Source organism: Acomys russatus, chromosome 23, assembly GCF_903995435.1.
Source record: "Acomys russatus chromosome 23, mAcoRus1.1, whole genome shotgun sequence".
In the NCBI taxonomy this organism is placed as follows: Eukaryota; Metazoa; Chordata; class Mammalia; order Rodentia; family Muridae; genus Acomys; species Acomys russatus.
This window is the reverse complement of record NC_067159.1, coordinates 41620354-41638081: the sequence shown is the minus strand read 5'-3', so window position 1 is coordinate 41638081 and position 17728 is coordinate 41620354.

The window sequence follows — 17728 nt, the reverse complement described above, 5'->3', positions numbered from 1 at the left end:
AATATATGTTGTATAGTCTTAACACTCTGCACCTTTGCCAGTTGTGTGTCTCTATGTTAACTGTCTACTGAAATTGAAGCTCCTCTGATGAGAGTTTATACACACACACACACACACACACACACATACACACACACACAAGGGTATAGCAAAAGTTATTAGGAATCAATTTATATTGATGTTAATTTAGCAGAACAATACCCCATGGTGATCACGCCACTATTGTACCCGTGAACTAGTCTTGCCAGGTCAGTCATTATTGTAGCTTACATATTTCACATACAGGTGTAAACTGATTACTTGTCCCCTCCAGTGGCATGTATAGCACTTCTCATCACTATGAAAGCTCGTCAATCAGGATATGCTTTCAGTTCAAACCCCTTTTAATTCTTTAAGCTCTGTCTTAAAAACCATGTTTGTAAGCTATAAACTGTATAATTACAGAGTATATAAACAAGTTTGAAATACTGGCATCAGGAGACACATCAAACTGACAGGATTGGATACAAGACAATGTTCACAAAGGGGCATCAGATGTGAGTGGGTAATTTTTGGACGGTTGTGCTGGCTGGTTTTATGTTAACCTTACAGAAGCTAGAGTGATTCTGTAAAAAAGAGAATACACTTGCACCAATTTGAACTGTGCGCAAGCCTGTGTTGCATTTTGTTGAATGATGATTGATGTGGAAAGTCCAATGTAGCTAGTACCATACTGAGTGCTATGAGAAACCACACTGACTGAGTAAGCCATGAGTAAGAAAGCCAGTAAGCAAAAGTCTTTCATGGTCTCTGTGTAAGCTCCTGCTTCTAGGTTCTTGATCTGACTTCTTTCAAGAATTAACAGTGATGTGAAACTGTAAGTAGAAATGAACCCTTTCTCCCCAAGTTGACTTGGGTAGCGGTGTTTTGTCACAACAATAGAAACACTAACTTGTAACTTATTTTAAGCAATCATGTTATGCAGAATATAATATTATAATTAAATAAATTTAAAATATAATATGAAAAATAAATATGATCCATCAACTATATGTTGTCCAAGTGGAAGTATCGACAAGATTGAATCAAAAACTCATAACTTATCTTCACAGGACTGAAAATGATGGAGAGGTAGACAAGAGAAGCCAGGTTCTTCAATGAATAATTTCTAAATCATTGTATAAATTATTTTTAATTTTTTACTTTTGAATGAATTTGAGAAACCTTGGAATAATTCAGTTATTTTCCATGACAAATAAAAAACAGAATTTATCTAGGTATACTTTAATTAATAAAAGTTGACATGTGAAAATAACTTTAGTGTAATAAAAGGCACTATGATAAACAATGAATCCTGTTACATCAAAGTGATATAAATAAATAAAGCAGATGAGACTTGCTAGGCTGAGGTCAGATGTTAGGTAAAGAGGGCTCTCTTTCTGAGTACTAAGGGAGAGAGGGAAAGGGGATGAGGGAGGGAAAGGGATACAATCAATATGTGCAGAATTTAAACTCTACAACAAGCTGGTAATTTATATTCCTAATCCCACTATGTGGGAATAGTTCTGAGACTGGCTGGGACATGAATGTCTGGGCATAGACAATGCTTCTAGTTGGCTACAGAACCCCTATGAATTAATATTAAATGCCATTCTTCATATGGCATGAATGAAGATTTAGAGATGTCTTTTTTTTCCTGCTCATACAAAGAGCAGAAAGCCAGCCTTAATTGTTCTGTGAATCATGCACACCTTATACACTTACTATCTTAGGTCTGTATAATGCTTGTGAAAAATTATATGCTTTCAGAACAAAAGAACCAGACACTGACATTGGGTCAGACCTGATACAATGCATTTCTCTCAGCATGCTGGACACTGACATCCTGTATCCTTCATGTTCCAGCACCAAGTGATTCTATTGCTGTTCCTTGTCAGAACAAGACAGTTCACAGAACATTTTTAAAGAAAGCTTCCCAATTGGTCCAACATTTGAGACTGTCCCACACTGTCTAATTAGCCTAGAATTTCTCAGCATCTAAAAACTGGATGACAAATGCGATTCTTATCATTTTGACTATGCTTCAATACCATTGGTCACGGATCTGTATTTTAGATTCCTTAATGTAAGGTAACCCAATTTACATCACCTTGTACAGATTGTATTGTTTTGAAACCACAACATATGTTAAGGAAATATCATAGCACCTGGTATATCTATAAACTCAATAATTATCTGTTAGTGACACACTGTGCACACATAATAATCACACACATTAAAATCTAAAGAGAAAATATAGGATATTTTATAATTTCAAAGAAGGAAATATTTCTAGTTAAAACATAGAAAAAGGACGAATGATGCACAGGAAAGAATTCATATTTTATTACATGAAAACTAAATATTTCTATTACATATATAATATAGTGGGAAGATAAATATTTTCAAGGTACAGATAGGAAAAGATAATATAATAATATAAAAGACTATGCCCATGCCAATGAATCTAATACAAAACTTAGTGAAATAAAATCTGAATGAAATGAAAATATGAAAAGCAGATCCATTTTATTATAGTGGCTTAGAATCAGAAATGTATGAATTAAAATGAGATAATACTTCATGCACATCAAATAGAAATAAATTAAAAGGAATGCAATATCAGTGATGGAATGGAAATAAAAATCCTTTCATATATTACTGGTGAAAAGCTAAATTGACAAAACTATACAATGTTCTGTGCTGTACAACAGTTCCATTACTATGCTTATTCTAAAGAGCTTTCAGGCATGCACTAGAGAAAAGAAATATGAGCATTGATTGCAGCACTGCTTGTAGTTAGGAATACTTTATATATCCATTAGGAAGACAAGAAATAAATAAACTGGATGATGTCATGTCAATATGGTTCAGTAGAGTTAAAATTAAATATGTACAAATCAAAATGGGGCAAAAATTAAACATCAACAAAATTAGGATATGTTAATTACGAATGCACAAGCATATATATGTACATATATGTGTGTATATGTATATATATATATGATAGTAAATGTGTGACACTTCACTTAATGTGTAAGAGGAGAGATGAGCAGTGTATCCAAGAGGGTTTCATGAGTGGCCTCATTTATCTTTAAGTTTACACTGTCAAACATATGCATCGCATACAGACACATACAGTTTGGCAATTGGAGTTGTCATTGTATAAAATTCAATATAGTTCTTTGTTTAAAGTATCTTATAAAATACAATTAAAGTCAATAAATATTAATTTTGTTTATATATACTGCGACCCTAAACAAAGGCCAATATACCTCATTAAGTAGACAGTTGTGATGTGTACATTGTGCTTAGCACGGCAAATCACTCCATAGCCATGTGCTGCATGCATGTGTGTGTGTTTAATTTTTGAGTGCCTTGCTTCAACATGTTCTTATTGAGTGTTTCCCTAGAGACAGTATATTGCTTCTTTGGATGGTTTTCAACCAAATAAATGAAAATCCACATTCTGTTAAATATAATTTCATTTCATTTTTTTTTCTTTAAAGCCCTATTCTTTCTTTGAGAATGTTACCAACATCTCCCTGTATTATATAAACATTTTGAGTACATGCCCAAAAATATTATGTCCTTCTTGAATACCTCTAGTTTAACTTCAATTACTTTCAGATTACTGTTGTTATTGTTTTGGCCATTTGGTAATCTTTAGGTATAACTAAATAATATAAATAAGTGTCTCAGTTTCTATTTTGTTTCTGTAATAAAATATTCAGAAAAAGCAACTTAAGGAGGAGAGTCTTACATTGGCTCATGTATCATAGTACGATGGTTCCCTGTTTAGGCTTCGATCATACTCTAAGAGTCTGAAAGTTTCTGTCTGCCCCAAACCACCCTTTAATGGGCACATTGGGATTGGTGGCAAGCCCAGCCAATGAGGGCTGTTGAAGCCCTGAGCTTGTTCTAAACTGTCATCACTGAATATGAATATGTAACACATTCATGCATTGAGATATCACTTAGCCATAGAAATGAATAAAATATGTGTATGCCACAATATAAACAAACCTCAAAACTAACATGCAATATAAAAAAAAAGAGTCCAACACAAGAAGCTTAAAAAATAGGTAATACTATTCAGTTGAAATATGCACAAAAGCATATGTATAAACATAGAAAGTATGTCATAGTTCCTGCTACCATTAAAATGAAGTGATGGGAAGTGATTTCTAACCGATGTAGGCTTTCTTTTGGGAAAATTATATTTTCCAGAATTAGTCAGAGGTAATGACTGTTCCACTTTGTGAATATTAGAAACCTGGAGTTCTTCTCCTGCAGCTTTGTCTTAAAATGGTGTTTCCATTTTTCCAGGTGATTGTCTCCAGTGTTCTGACATAATCGATTGGCACTTGAAAGCAGTCAGTCTTGTTGCACTAACCCATTTCTATCTCCAGGTCTCTGTTAGTAAAGAAGGGTTATCATAACTCCAAATGAAAATATGAAAATTTCTGTTGCATGGTTTTAAGGGAGAATTATGGAATACAAGTTAAATATCAGAAAATATAAGCACAGAAATAAATGAATAAGCTTACATATTTTTCCTATGGGACAAAACCTGCCACTCGAAGTCCAATTATGTGAATGTTTATTTTCGTCAGGCTGGCTATACTGGCCATTCTTCAAGATTACCTGGAATTATTCTCAGCCAACATCATTGTGTAGCATTATTCCCACATAAGATGATAACATTTTTCATAAATGATGGTGCAATATCTTTAATATTATACTATAAACATGCTCACATTTCTGCCTTGTTCAACCTCTATACATCAGTTTCCTCATCAAGACATACTGTAAGGTGGCAATTATATACGTTAGATAGGATACAGACATAGAATCTCCTTGTAAAAACCATATAAATGAGCTGAGAAGCTGATCCTGCAACTTGAATCAAAAGTTCTTGTAAGTGCTTCCTGGCCTAACAGTTTGACTGATCTTACTGGACACCATAAGCTAGGAATAAGATAAGTATCTTACTAGAAGTAGAAAATTTACTTTACAAATTTCAAAATCCCATCATGTTAATGTCTTGACCAATTTGGGGGTACAAGAAATATGTCAGCATAGGAGAGACTATATGCAGAAATCTAAGAACTTGCTAAAAGGACAAAATAAAAATATTTTCAGTAAGTTTGAAGACTTACTTTAAACAATAAGACAAGAGAATGATGTAAAGATAATGGCAACAAGTAGCCAAAATATTCTTATTCAAAGATTATGTTATTGTATATACACAGATACATATATATATGTATATCCTGTAAGACTTCTCCAAAACTATCACAACTATAAACATATATATTGAATTAGCAAGATATAAATCAGTAACTCTCTTTATTACCATTGTTATTATAGCTATTCCACTCCTTGGAATATTTCCAGAAGATGCTTCAGCACACAACAAGGACATATGCTCAACCATGTTCATACCAGCCTTATTCATAACAGCCAGAATCTGGAAACAACCTAGATGTCCCTCAGTCAAAGAATGGATTTAAAAAAAAAAAACAGTGGTACATTTACACTTTGGAATACTATGCAGCTATTAAAAACATGGAAATCCCAAAATTTGTGGAAAAATGGATGGAACTAGAAATGATCATGCTGAGTGAGTTAAGCCAGAAGCAGAAAGACTCACATGGTATATACTCATTTGTAATGGCATGTCCCATGAAAGTATTCACTTACCAGGAGATTGGGATAGATGTGAGGATATCCTATTGGGACTCTAGGTGAGAGAATTATGGAAGAATAGGGAAATAGAAAGATCCAGAGGGTCCTAGAAACCTACAAGAAGAACATCAAGACAGGAAGATCTGGGCCCAGGGGTTCTGCTCAAACTATGGCACCAACCAAGTACAATGCATGCAGTAAACATCAAACCCTTACTCTGATCTACCCAATAGACAGGACATTCTCCACAGTTATGTGGAGAGTGGGGACTGACTTTGGCATGAGCTCTGGTGCTCCATATTTGACCACCTCCCCTTGGTGGGGAGGTCAGATGGCACTCAGAGAAAGAATAAGCAGGCTACCAAGATGGGACATGATAGCCTATGACCATATAGAGGGGGTGGAGGTCCCCCTTGGTCACAGACATAGGAGAGAGAAATAAGGTGAAATCAGGAAAGTGAGGGGAACAGGAGGATACAAGTGATGGGATAACAATTTAGATGTAATCTGAATAAATTAATTTTAAAAAGCAAAAACAAAAACAAAACAACAGCAACAACAAAAATTTAAAATAATGTAGATCACAAAAGAAATAAAGTAAAGTCATGGAAAACAGTCAAATATTTTTTTTAAAAGGACTAATACAGATTTTCCTCAACTAAACCTTGAACTTACAACTTTCCCGTTTCAGAGTCTCAAGTGCTAAGATTATAGATGTAATTAAAAATTTTAAATTGAATTAATAAACTTAAACTTAATTTTGAGTACTTATATTTCTATCCATATACATTATTACTATAATAATATAGGAAAATATATCTAGCATCAGTACTTTTCATGTCATAAATAATGTATTTTATTTTATTGCACATGGTTATAAAAGAGGGCATCACTTTTTTGAAGATCAAATGAATCACACTTTATAAAGTGAGAAAATAGAACATGCTCCCAGCTTGAGAACATATTTGGCAATTGTTCCCTTAAATAAAACGCTTCACTTTTGAAAATAGAAATCCCCCATACAAGCAGTAATAGATCAATGGCCAACAAATGCTAAACTCTCAAGTTGCTTTTCCTTGCTGCAGTGGTGCCACGCATCTTACCCTGGAAAGAAATAAAGACAACAATGATAGATCTTGGATTCACAATACTGAAACTCTCCCCTCCCTCCCTTCAGGGAGAAAAATAATTAGAGAAAGACAATCTAGCTAAATTGTCTGGGAAAGTGCCACTCTCCACCCATCCTCCCTCACCCACCTTCTTTCTTCTATTACTTTGCTACAAGGGGCTTGACTGTGTTTTACCTAACACGAGTATTAACCTCCCCGCTGATTGGCTTTGAAGCCAGATAGACACGTTTTCTCCAAACAGCTCCTGATCTTTGTAAAAATCTAGTCTTCGGAGTGTCTAGCTGAAACTTCAGCATGTTTGGGACTGTAATTTCCCAGAATTAGAAAAGCAATTTTGGAAACTAGTCTTGTGCAATAGATGAGAGTGGAAGTAAGATTGCTCTGGGGGCACAAACATTCCACATTAGCTAAGCAAGCCCAGAGTCAGGGGTTACAGGCCTGGCCACGAATGAGCAGCTTACGCCCTCAAAAGCTGAGTGAGTGGTGACCTCCTTTAAACTTTCAGAAGTCATGGCTTTGGATATATATCTTCCATATTTTGAAGCCCTTTAACCTCTAATCCAGCAGGATAATGTCTTTGACTGTTGGTCTGAAATAAAGAACAATCTTGGAGATGTAGTTCTTTCCAAACACAGGTCTGGGATGAAAGCTGCAGAGAAAAAAGCAGCCCAGATGGTTTTCTGACACTTTCTTTATGGACAGAACCACCAATCCACAATGATATGAATGCTCCAGAGATTTCTTAGTTGTCCGCATAATAAGTAGATGTCATTCTATTTTCTGACAGTTCTGGTGGTAGAAGGCAGCACATTTTCCACATAGTGGCCCAACTGTGAATCTGAGTAATTAATATATAAATATCTGAATGGTGATGCTTCAAATTAGAAACCAAAATCACATGAGTGAATTAATGGCATTTCCTTACACATTACAGTCTCCATTAATAAACTGTGACTGCATGAAGTGTTGTGGCTCTGACTTGCTCCAGAGACTTTTGTTCAAATCTAGTTTCAATTAAGGGCGTGATGAAATGATGAATACAGGAACCAAAATACACTGACCAACAATATCTTGTAGGGAAAACCATCTCAAGTTGCTCATTGAGTAGAAGTAAAATTCCTCACAGAGACTTCCCACTGAAAAGAAAAAAGGGGGAGGGTGACCAAAGTCCACAGAGACTTTCAGGAGACACACTGAATAACCACACTGTGTTAAGTTTTTAGCCTGGCCACAGCGTGAAACAGCTCACTAAGTAAAGGAAATTTGGTTTGGAATCACAAAGCCCAAGTCTTCAGCATTTAAGCTTTAATTAACAAATGACTCTCCTCTCATGGTGGAATCCTCCACCCTCCCTGGCATGTTTGGTATGAATTAGTAGCCTGTACGTTCTGAATAAGAGTCTGTCTTTCTTTTCTCTTTATTTCATCTCAGACTCTGGCTTCTAAACTCAATCAGATCTTCTGAGTGAGCAGAAGTGCTAGCCTTTCAGCTGCATTAGTACATCAGGCAGGATAGTCTTACTCACTTCAGGATGATTAACTAGAAGGGTCATTTATTCCTCTTTTCCAACAAGCACAATGTGTTCTGTCTCATTGTAGCTAAGATATGCTTTAGAAGAGGTGAAAGCAGGCTGCAACTGAAAAGTGTGTTTGACTCTAATAGGTTAGAAACAATTGTTACTTCATATTTAGGAGAATGTGTCATTCAGATTTTACAACTTGAACTTGAAATATTTATATACATAGCAAGCTTTTCAAATTCCATATTATATATCTTTCTTTATATGTATCTATCATCTGTCTATCTATCTACCCACTATCATCTATCAATCTCCTATCTATCATCTATCTGTATTCTATTAATGTTTTTACTGTACCCAATTCCTGGATTACTTTTCTCAACACTATCTCTCAGCCATCCTAACTCATTCCTAATTCTGTTGGAGCACAGGTCTTCATGAAATCCCCATGATTCATCTGTATCTAACTGCTTAACAAATATTCATATGGGCAGCAGTTATCTTTTCCTCTTTAGTTTGTTCACAGTAAACATTTGTGCGCCTGAATTACACGAATCCTGAATCATCTGAGAAAGACTTCTCTTCATTTTAACTTTGCCAATGCTGCAGTAAGCTCTGATCTTTCAGTTATTCAAATTTACAAGCAGAAACTATTCTTCGATGTTCTTCTCTGTCATTTTAAAGCTATAATTAGTTTTACTTCAAAGCATGACTAAAATCTTTGTTAATCTGTGACATTTTTTCCTGACAATCCCTCCTTGCCATGCAGTTTGCCTTGGTGAGAACCTATATGCTGACATTACACTCACAGCTTTGAAGTGTGTAATCTTCCATTTGTCTCTATTCACTCCAGCAAGAATCGCCTTCATCAAGCACCCATTTCTCTTTCAGAATGCAACACATCTTTATAATTGCATCTCAAATTAAGTTTGTAGTTCAGATATCCACTTGTGACTGTTAATTACTAGTTTTAACACAAAAGAAATGTAGGAGAGAAAATAAATTTGCCCAGCATCTATTCTTTGACACACTGTTCATGTGCTTCATTTTCTTTTCAATTTTGTGCAACCCCGAGGAGAAGAACATATTTCTTTACTCACATGAGAAAAAGTCAGACATTTACATGAAGAAAGTTTTTGGGAAAAATAATATGGAGGCTGAATAGACTGTAAGAGGTATTTGCTTCTTCTAAAGGACAGGGGTTACAACCTGTTCTATATTCATCGGTATAGGTATAATCTCTATTTCTATTGGAATGGTTAGTTTTATGTAACTTTATATATGAAAAGAATATTATAAAATAGAAGGAAATGCCATCCTAACTCATTTCCATAGTATATCTTAGCTGTCCTTTTTGTTGAAAACATCTTTTATGAAAAAGATAACACCATCATAGTAGCCCCCTAATCAAGAAATAAGATTTAAAGTTATATAATTACAAATTGTGTTTCTACACTCAGGTTCTCTCTGCCAAAAATTTTTAATTTATGAGGTACCAGTTGTTAAAGAGAATTAAAGTGTACTTTCCCAGGAGGAAGACCTGCTTCTCCTGGTTAGCATGATAGTTAAAGGCCATGTGGAGCAATAAGAAGTTTACAGAAGTAACACTAAGGGCCTATGTTGAGACATACACATACAGAAAAATAAGAGTTTGAGTTCATAGGAATTGCATTAATTTTTTTGCCCTTCTCATCACAAAAGCTTAAGGCCCATAGTGATTGGTGTACCTGGCACTTTTGACTATGGTGGAAGGAGCTATAAGATTTCTGCTGTGATGACTAACTTTCATAAAAATCCTAAAGACCATGTGCTATGATGTTCAGTCTTGATTTTCAACTTGATGGGACTCAGAATTACCATGTAAACAAATCTCTGCTATGTATGTGAGGGTATTGTTAGATTACATCAGTTGAGGTGGATTAATCATCTTAAATACTGGCAGAATTATTTCCTGACTTGGGATCATACAGGCTCACTAGAAAGGTGAAAAGAAGCTGAGCTGCATTATTCAAAACCTGATTCTTCTTGACCAATGCTGCAGTGTGACCAGCTCCTGAGGTCATAAATTCCAAGCTATAATAGACTGGATTCAAATTATGAGGTAAAATGAACCCTTTCTCCCTTAAGTTGTTCATGTCAATTACTTTTTTTCAGCAACTAGACAAGTAATTAATTTATCATATGTTCTTTATTATGAGAGATATAATTGTGTAGAGAAATCAATACAGCACACAAAATGATAAAAAAAAAAAAACACTAACACTTAGATAAAACGATACTTACCAGTGAGGTTTGGTACAACCATCTGTGGAGAGCTATTAGTTTTTGTATGAAAAGAGATAAGTGTGGGTAGATGTGACATGTACATAGTGCAATTTGTGTGTCTGTAGTGTTGCCTTCTTACTTTTGCCCAGATTTCCTTGAAAGTGTTGAATGTGTTGTGAGGAAGTGTGTGAGGGGGCAGTGTTGCTTCTATCAGAAGATTGATAGTTCAAACAATTATGGTAATGCTAGCTTCACATCCTTATCTTTCAGCAGAGTCAGAGCATTCGAGCCACAGCCTGCTTGCATTGCAAAGTGCAATGATGTTTTTGTCTCCTAATACTCACAGACGACTCCTGAATCCTCACTGTGGAGGCAGTTGTGTCTTCCAATGTCTTCTTTTACAGAGTCAACCAGGGTCTTCTCACTTCCTGTGTACTTCATATTATCCATATGGATGTGTCCTTTTCCTTCCCCCAAATAAACCATGGTCCTTGCTCTGAGAGGACCCATATAACCAAGCTGCTGGCATATTACAGCTGCATGCTTATCAGGCCATCCATCATTGAAAATTTTTTCCCATTGGCCATTGACAAAATCCTCCACTCAAATTTCTTTACTATTTTCTCCATTCATTGGTCTGATAGGAAAACTGGAAAAAGGCTGTGTCCACCGCTTTCAGGGTAGTAGTAGTTGAGGCCCACATCTTCCCTATGGCTACAGTCATGCCTTTCTGTCTTCTGGAACACTGAGTGAAAAAAGCACCAAGTCATGGTAATAAAGAGATGCTCTCATCTGGGTGTGGACTGAGATTATTGCACCACATACAGAAACAGATTACTGGTGGGAATAATTCTATAAGGAGTGCTTGGCCTTGGCAGGCTTCCCTCAGCTGAAATCTTCCCATAGAGATGGCATGCTGATTTATGGAACCACTCTTATCAGTAGCTGCTTGGTCCTGACAGATGCACACTGTTTCAAAAGGTCTGGGGGCAACTGGAGGAGCTATGGAGTTCAAACTAGGTATTATCATTCTTTGGCACCAGGGAGATGGTGAAGAAATTGGGGTTCAACAGGGTGTGATTCACAGTAAGTATCTGCCAGAAAGCAGCAACTATGGCATCACCTTGGTTAGAACAAGACCAGGGGAGTAATATGCCAGACTAAACATGCACATTTTTCCAGCCTGACTACATCTATCGAGAGAGAGGCCACATAAAATCACCTCCAATTGCCACATAACAGGATGGGGAGACATAGGTTATACTTACTCAAGAACTCTACAACAAGCTCTCATAACTTTGCTGCCCAAGAGGTTTTGCAAAGAGCATTACAAGTGACTATCTACTGGGAGAATGTTCTGTGCTGAAAGCCTCCAAGAAGACAACCCTGTGGAAAGCTGCCAGGGAGAGAATAGAAGACAGCTTGTGTGTGAAAGGCCCATTGAGGCCTAGCTTGCATACAGGCTGACGTTCCTAGGGTATGGATGTGGAAGCAAAGACGCTCCTGGTGTTTGTACCAGAGTCCTTGCCTGTGTACCCTGGATAAAAAGTGTCACAAGACTGTAAATTATGGAAACTCAAGAAATAGTAAAGAAACCAATGGAGGAAAAAGTCTAGTGATGAACCAGTGGTCTGCTTTATGATATACATTTCCATGTGATCAGGCATTTGTGTGGCTATATATAGTTTTTTGTGTTATATGTTGCTTCCATACCATCCGTCTCTGGGTAGCAGCACCAGAGAAGAAACAATAACCCTACCATCCTTGTTTTTCTTATTCTGAGGTAGAATACTAAGACATACTGCATTTTGTATCCTTTAGTCTGCAAATATGTTTTCTTCCTGGTGATATATTTTTATTTTTTCCAAAACCACTTATTTCAAAAATAGAAAAGAGTATAAAACACAAAATCAGAAATTTAGTAAATACTTAGTTGAATGATTAAATGAATATTTAATATTACTAGAAAAGCAAACAGAATATTAATAAACACTTGGGCATTTTTATATGCTGTCTAGTTCTTCAAACTTGATATATATCATTTAACTTCTCTTCAAGACTAGATAGCAATATTCTTATAACTATTTTTACAAATGAGTAACTGAGGCCCAGAGAGGTCAACTAAATTGAAATAAAAGTAAATTTCATAGCTAAAAGCTGAAAGGACATTTTGTCTAAACAGCTTAATAAACCTAGTTAACTATACTTAAATTCATGTCAATTGTTAATACACAAACCTTAGGTTTTATAGGTGAGTATTTTAATGGCTCACCTACTTTAACTGATGGACCAACCCTGTGGTGTAAATGAAGAAACCAGTCCTTGGTTGGGAACTAAATGACATCTTCAAAGTCGCTTAAGTAGTAATTATTATATAAAGGACTCATGCCACTACTGTAATTGAATTCATGTTTCGCTTAATCACTCTTATAGCTCATTTTACAAGCCCTAATCTTAAATGTGATAAATCATACCCAATGCAAAGACAGACATGCAAGTGCACACACCATCAATTATATATGTGGTGATAGGCTTCAATAACAATATTTATAGGAAACTGTAACAGACATGTCAAGGATAAAGAAAATTCTTTCCATACGCTATAATAGATTATTTACCACTGCTACTTCTAAGAAAGAATCCAAATTTTATGTTGCAATAAAAGTGACCAGTACAAGTTTCAGCCCATTGACCCATGCTGCTTCAAGATCTTTAGTGTGAAAATATAAAATAAAACATAGACTTCCATATGAATTACATTGTTCTGTAATCTGCCTCTGGATAAATACACAATGGTTTCTATAGAATATAAATATATATCATTTAAATAATTCAGGATAGCTAAGGGGATTGGAATAAATAAAAAGTGAAGCTGCTAGCCTTTGAAATAGTTGCTAGAGTCTTACTTTTCTTTTAAAGCCAATATTGCTCATATTTATATCCTCTTACTTCTGGTTTGGTGTTCAAGTACTTATAAAAGTGCATAATTTTTGCCTCTTGTTTATTTATATGAGATAATTCTGGCATATATGCCACTGCTGGCTCTAACGAATGTGACAAGGCTGCAAATAAAAGCATGCCTCATTTTTTTAAGTTGCAAGGCAGTGCAGTTCACTGTGTGATCAGATTCTACAAATAATAAACTTTTACGATCAGTCACAAATTTCCTCACAGTGGGTAAAAGGGAAACGTAGCTGTGTTAGGAAGATAATGTCACTGCTGAGTTCGTGCTGGCCTCAGCCACATCTGCAACACCACAATCTGCGTTAAAGCTTAGCAAACTCTCAGATGGTAGCATTTCCCTCAGGAAGTCACAAATAAAAATAGCTGTCTTTCCCCAGGGTATTTTAATACTCTTGAGTGGATTTTTATGCAAACAAATGCAAGCATGTCATAAAAAGGGAGAGGAGACTCCCACTTACTTAATAAACATAGAAATACCTAATAGAAATTTCATGTATACAAAAATCAGGATTCAATCCCATTTGTACTTATTGAAACTTCATTGTATTCTCTATTAGTGTATCATCAGAGGAAGTGTTGAAAAGAAAACTCCGAAGGCACAACTGGGGGAGTGTGAGGTAGGGAAACTCATTTCATCACTGGCCATGACCCACAGGAGACTCCTGTTTCTTCCCAAGCATGTGAGCAAAGCACAGCTCTGTGTAGCTCTCTACCTTTATTGTCTGATTACAAACTTTAGTCTTCAAACAAGTTCAGTTTCTGGAACACTTGTCTTCCCTCCTTAGGGCATGAGCTCATGAGAAGAATTTTCAAGGAGGTTTTATGTATTTTGAGATTATAAATTCACATGCCTTGAATCCGAGCAGCCATTTTAATGTTCTATTTCTCAAAAGCAGACTGAGATCCCCTCAAGCCCAGGGACTGGGAGATGATTTACAGATATATTGTTTTTATTCTCTATTTTTTTTTTTGCCCCTGTACTGTATACATTTGTGTTCATATATGCAAATTATGTATGACAGTGTGGTAGAGACTGTGTTTGGAGCATCTTCCTCCATATTTGAAGCAAGGACTCCTTTGCGGCTTTATACATGAGCCTCACTGGCTTGTGAGCTTCAGTGTATCCCAAACTCTGCCTCTCAGGTAGACATAGGGCTCTGGCTTTGCAATCACAGGCTCCCCCGTTGTGTCTGATTTAATGTGGGTTTTGAGGTTAAAAACTCAGATCTTTATGCTTATGCACATTACCCCAGGCTCAATATATTTTATTTTGTTATTCACTTTTTAAAAATAGAAAACATAAATCTATCATATAGGCTTTTCTGAAAATTGGAAGATGTTACAATTTGTTTCTAAATGTTCTACTTAAATAGTGAATGGCACATCATAAGGATTATTTGTGCCTTGCTTTGCCCCATAGCCATCAGTCCTTATTATTTACTGCTCCCCTTCAGTCACCTTCAGCTATTCCACTTCTGCACTATTTGAGGTTCAAAGGAAAACATACACAAGCTAATTAACCTTTTTAACTACTCAAACGTCCATCAAGCGAAGTTTTGCATGGATGAAAACAACCCATGATGTGTGATAATATATTAGCTCCAATTTGTTTCCTGAAAATAATGTTTGTATATTCACTTTAATTAATGGTAAACAAGCCAAGGTCCAAAAATTCAAAAAATAAGAGAAGACAAAGAAATTAAAGTTATGTATTGACTTTCTTTACTATTTGAGTTTTACTGCATTTGTTGAAAAAGGATATTTTTTTAACAGTTTAATTCTGTTATGCATATGTGTTCATGGTCTCACTTGCTGAAAGTTCTGACAGTTATGACTTGGAATACCTCTGGTTTTAACAGCCTTAGCTTATTTTCAAGATCGGCTGAGATTCATGACAGTGTTTATCTGCTCAGATTTTGTTTATAGATCTTCATTTTGCTGTATAATTGCAAATAATTTTACTAGGTTTCCTGCATCCTTTTCAGAATATGGTAGAAGCAAAAGAAAACTATAAATGAAAGGAAAATTCCATAGACAACACTACTTGACCCTATTGTGAAATATGTCTAAAAATCATTTACTTCCACTTTAGAAGATTTGCTTTAATTTTGCTTTTGTATTTGCAAAGGAGTTTGTGATCTTTAGTCTTTTTTGTAGCTAAACTGGATTTACTGTTACCTAGGAGAGAAGTGAGAGATACCTCTGTGTTGTCTGTGAGTATATTTTTCAAGAGAATTAACTGATGAGCAGTACTAACACATATGGTTCATGATGAGTGTGGGGAGATGCAGTAAAAAAGGTAAAAAAAAAAATCAGTTAGATACCAATAGTTCCATTTCTCTGATTCTTCAGAACAAAAGCTTGATTTTGAGACATGGTCCTGTTCCATTTGGTATTGAATAACCAATTGTGCTTTTTCCTTTGTAAGACTATTTCTCCTGCTTTCAATAATTCTTAGTTGAATAGATGTTCCCTTGATGAATTGTAGGGTTGTTTGAAAGAGAATGGTTCCCATAGAATCATATATTTGCACACAGTCCCCCGTTGACGGACAGTTGAGGGAAGAATTAGGAGGTGGGTTTTGTGGTTTCAAAACCCATACAAAGGACGTCTCTCCTTCCCTCCCTCCCTCCTTCTTCCTCTCTCTCTCTCTCTCTCTCTCTCTCTCTCTCTCTCTCTCTCTCTCTCTCTCTCTCTGTCTCTCTCTCTCTCTCTCTCTCTCTCTCTCTCTCTGTCTCTCTCTCTCTGTCTCTCTCTCTCTCTCTCTCTCTCTCTCTCTCTCTCTCTCTCTCTCTCTCTCTCTCTCTCTCTCTCTCTCTTCCTGATATCTTAAAATTAGGATATACAGATTTCAGTGTCACACTTGCTTCCCACTAGGATATTTATGGACTAACACTGAAATTGTAATCCAATGCCAATTATTTTCTTTTAAAGAACTACCTTGGTCACTGTGTGTTTTCACATTAATAGAACAGTAATTAAGACATGGGGTAAATATGCCAATTATCAATGGGTATAAGGAGAAATGTGTAGAATCCACTTAGGGAGTATGTTCTTTTCAGTAATTAGATTTCAGTAAGATTGTGGATTCTTCTATGCCTATGACTTCAGTAGTCCTAAGTAGTTGTCTAGGTTTCCATAAGCAGGTATAACTGTTCTCTTGTAGAATGGGTCTTAAGTCTAATTGAGAGCTGTTGTTTACCACCAATGTATGTATACCACTACTGAACCTTTAAGAATTGTGCTCATAGACATCTTAGCTGGGTAGCACTGCTGGTTGTTTCCCTCCTTGGAGGAGTGGAAGGAGCCTTCTGGTTGAATGAGTGTTAATACTCAGCAGGGCGGTTTCTAGGTATGCTCCAGCTCAGAGCCCTGTTGCCCTACTTCTGTAGAAACTTAAATAAAATGATGCATTATGTTAAAGATTCATTTTGCTTTCAGTTGTGCATTACACATGTATTAAGTACTAATATCAAAATAATTTATTTTTTTTTTTAAAAAGTGGGCAAAAAATATCAGAAAAGACAAGTGTTCTGGGTGTATTTACATCAGCCTATCATAAATTTCTGAAGTCCATCATCATTGTCATAATTTCTCTTTTTAAAATATACTTTAATTCTATTGACCCTTCTCAGGAAGGTTCATGTGTCCTCCTAGAGTCCCCTTTTTTATTTAGTCACTAGGTCTATGGATTGTACCCTGATTCTCATTTGTTTAATACATAATATCCACTTATAAGTGAATACATACCATATTTGTCTTTCTGTGTCTGGGATACCTCACTCAGGAGGAATTTTTTCTCCTTCTATCCACTTGCTGAAAATTTTCATGCCAATTTTTAAAGTTATTCTTCTTTATTTTTTAAATATATTTTATTAATTTATTTATATTACATCTCAATTGTTATTCCATTCCTTGTATCCTCCCATTCCTCCCTCCCTCCCATTTTCCCCTTACTCCCCTCCCCTATGACCACGACTGAGGGGGACCTCCTCCCCCTGTATATGCTCATAGGGTATCAAGACTCTTCTTAGTAGTCTGCTCTCCTTGCTTGAGTGCCACTAGTGGTCAAATTTGGGGCACCAGAGTTTGTGTGAAAGTCCTGCTCAAACTATGGCACCAGCCAAGGACAATGCGTGCA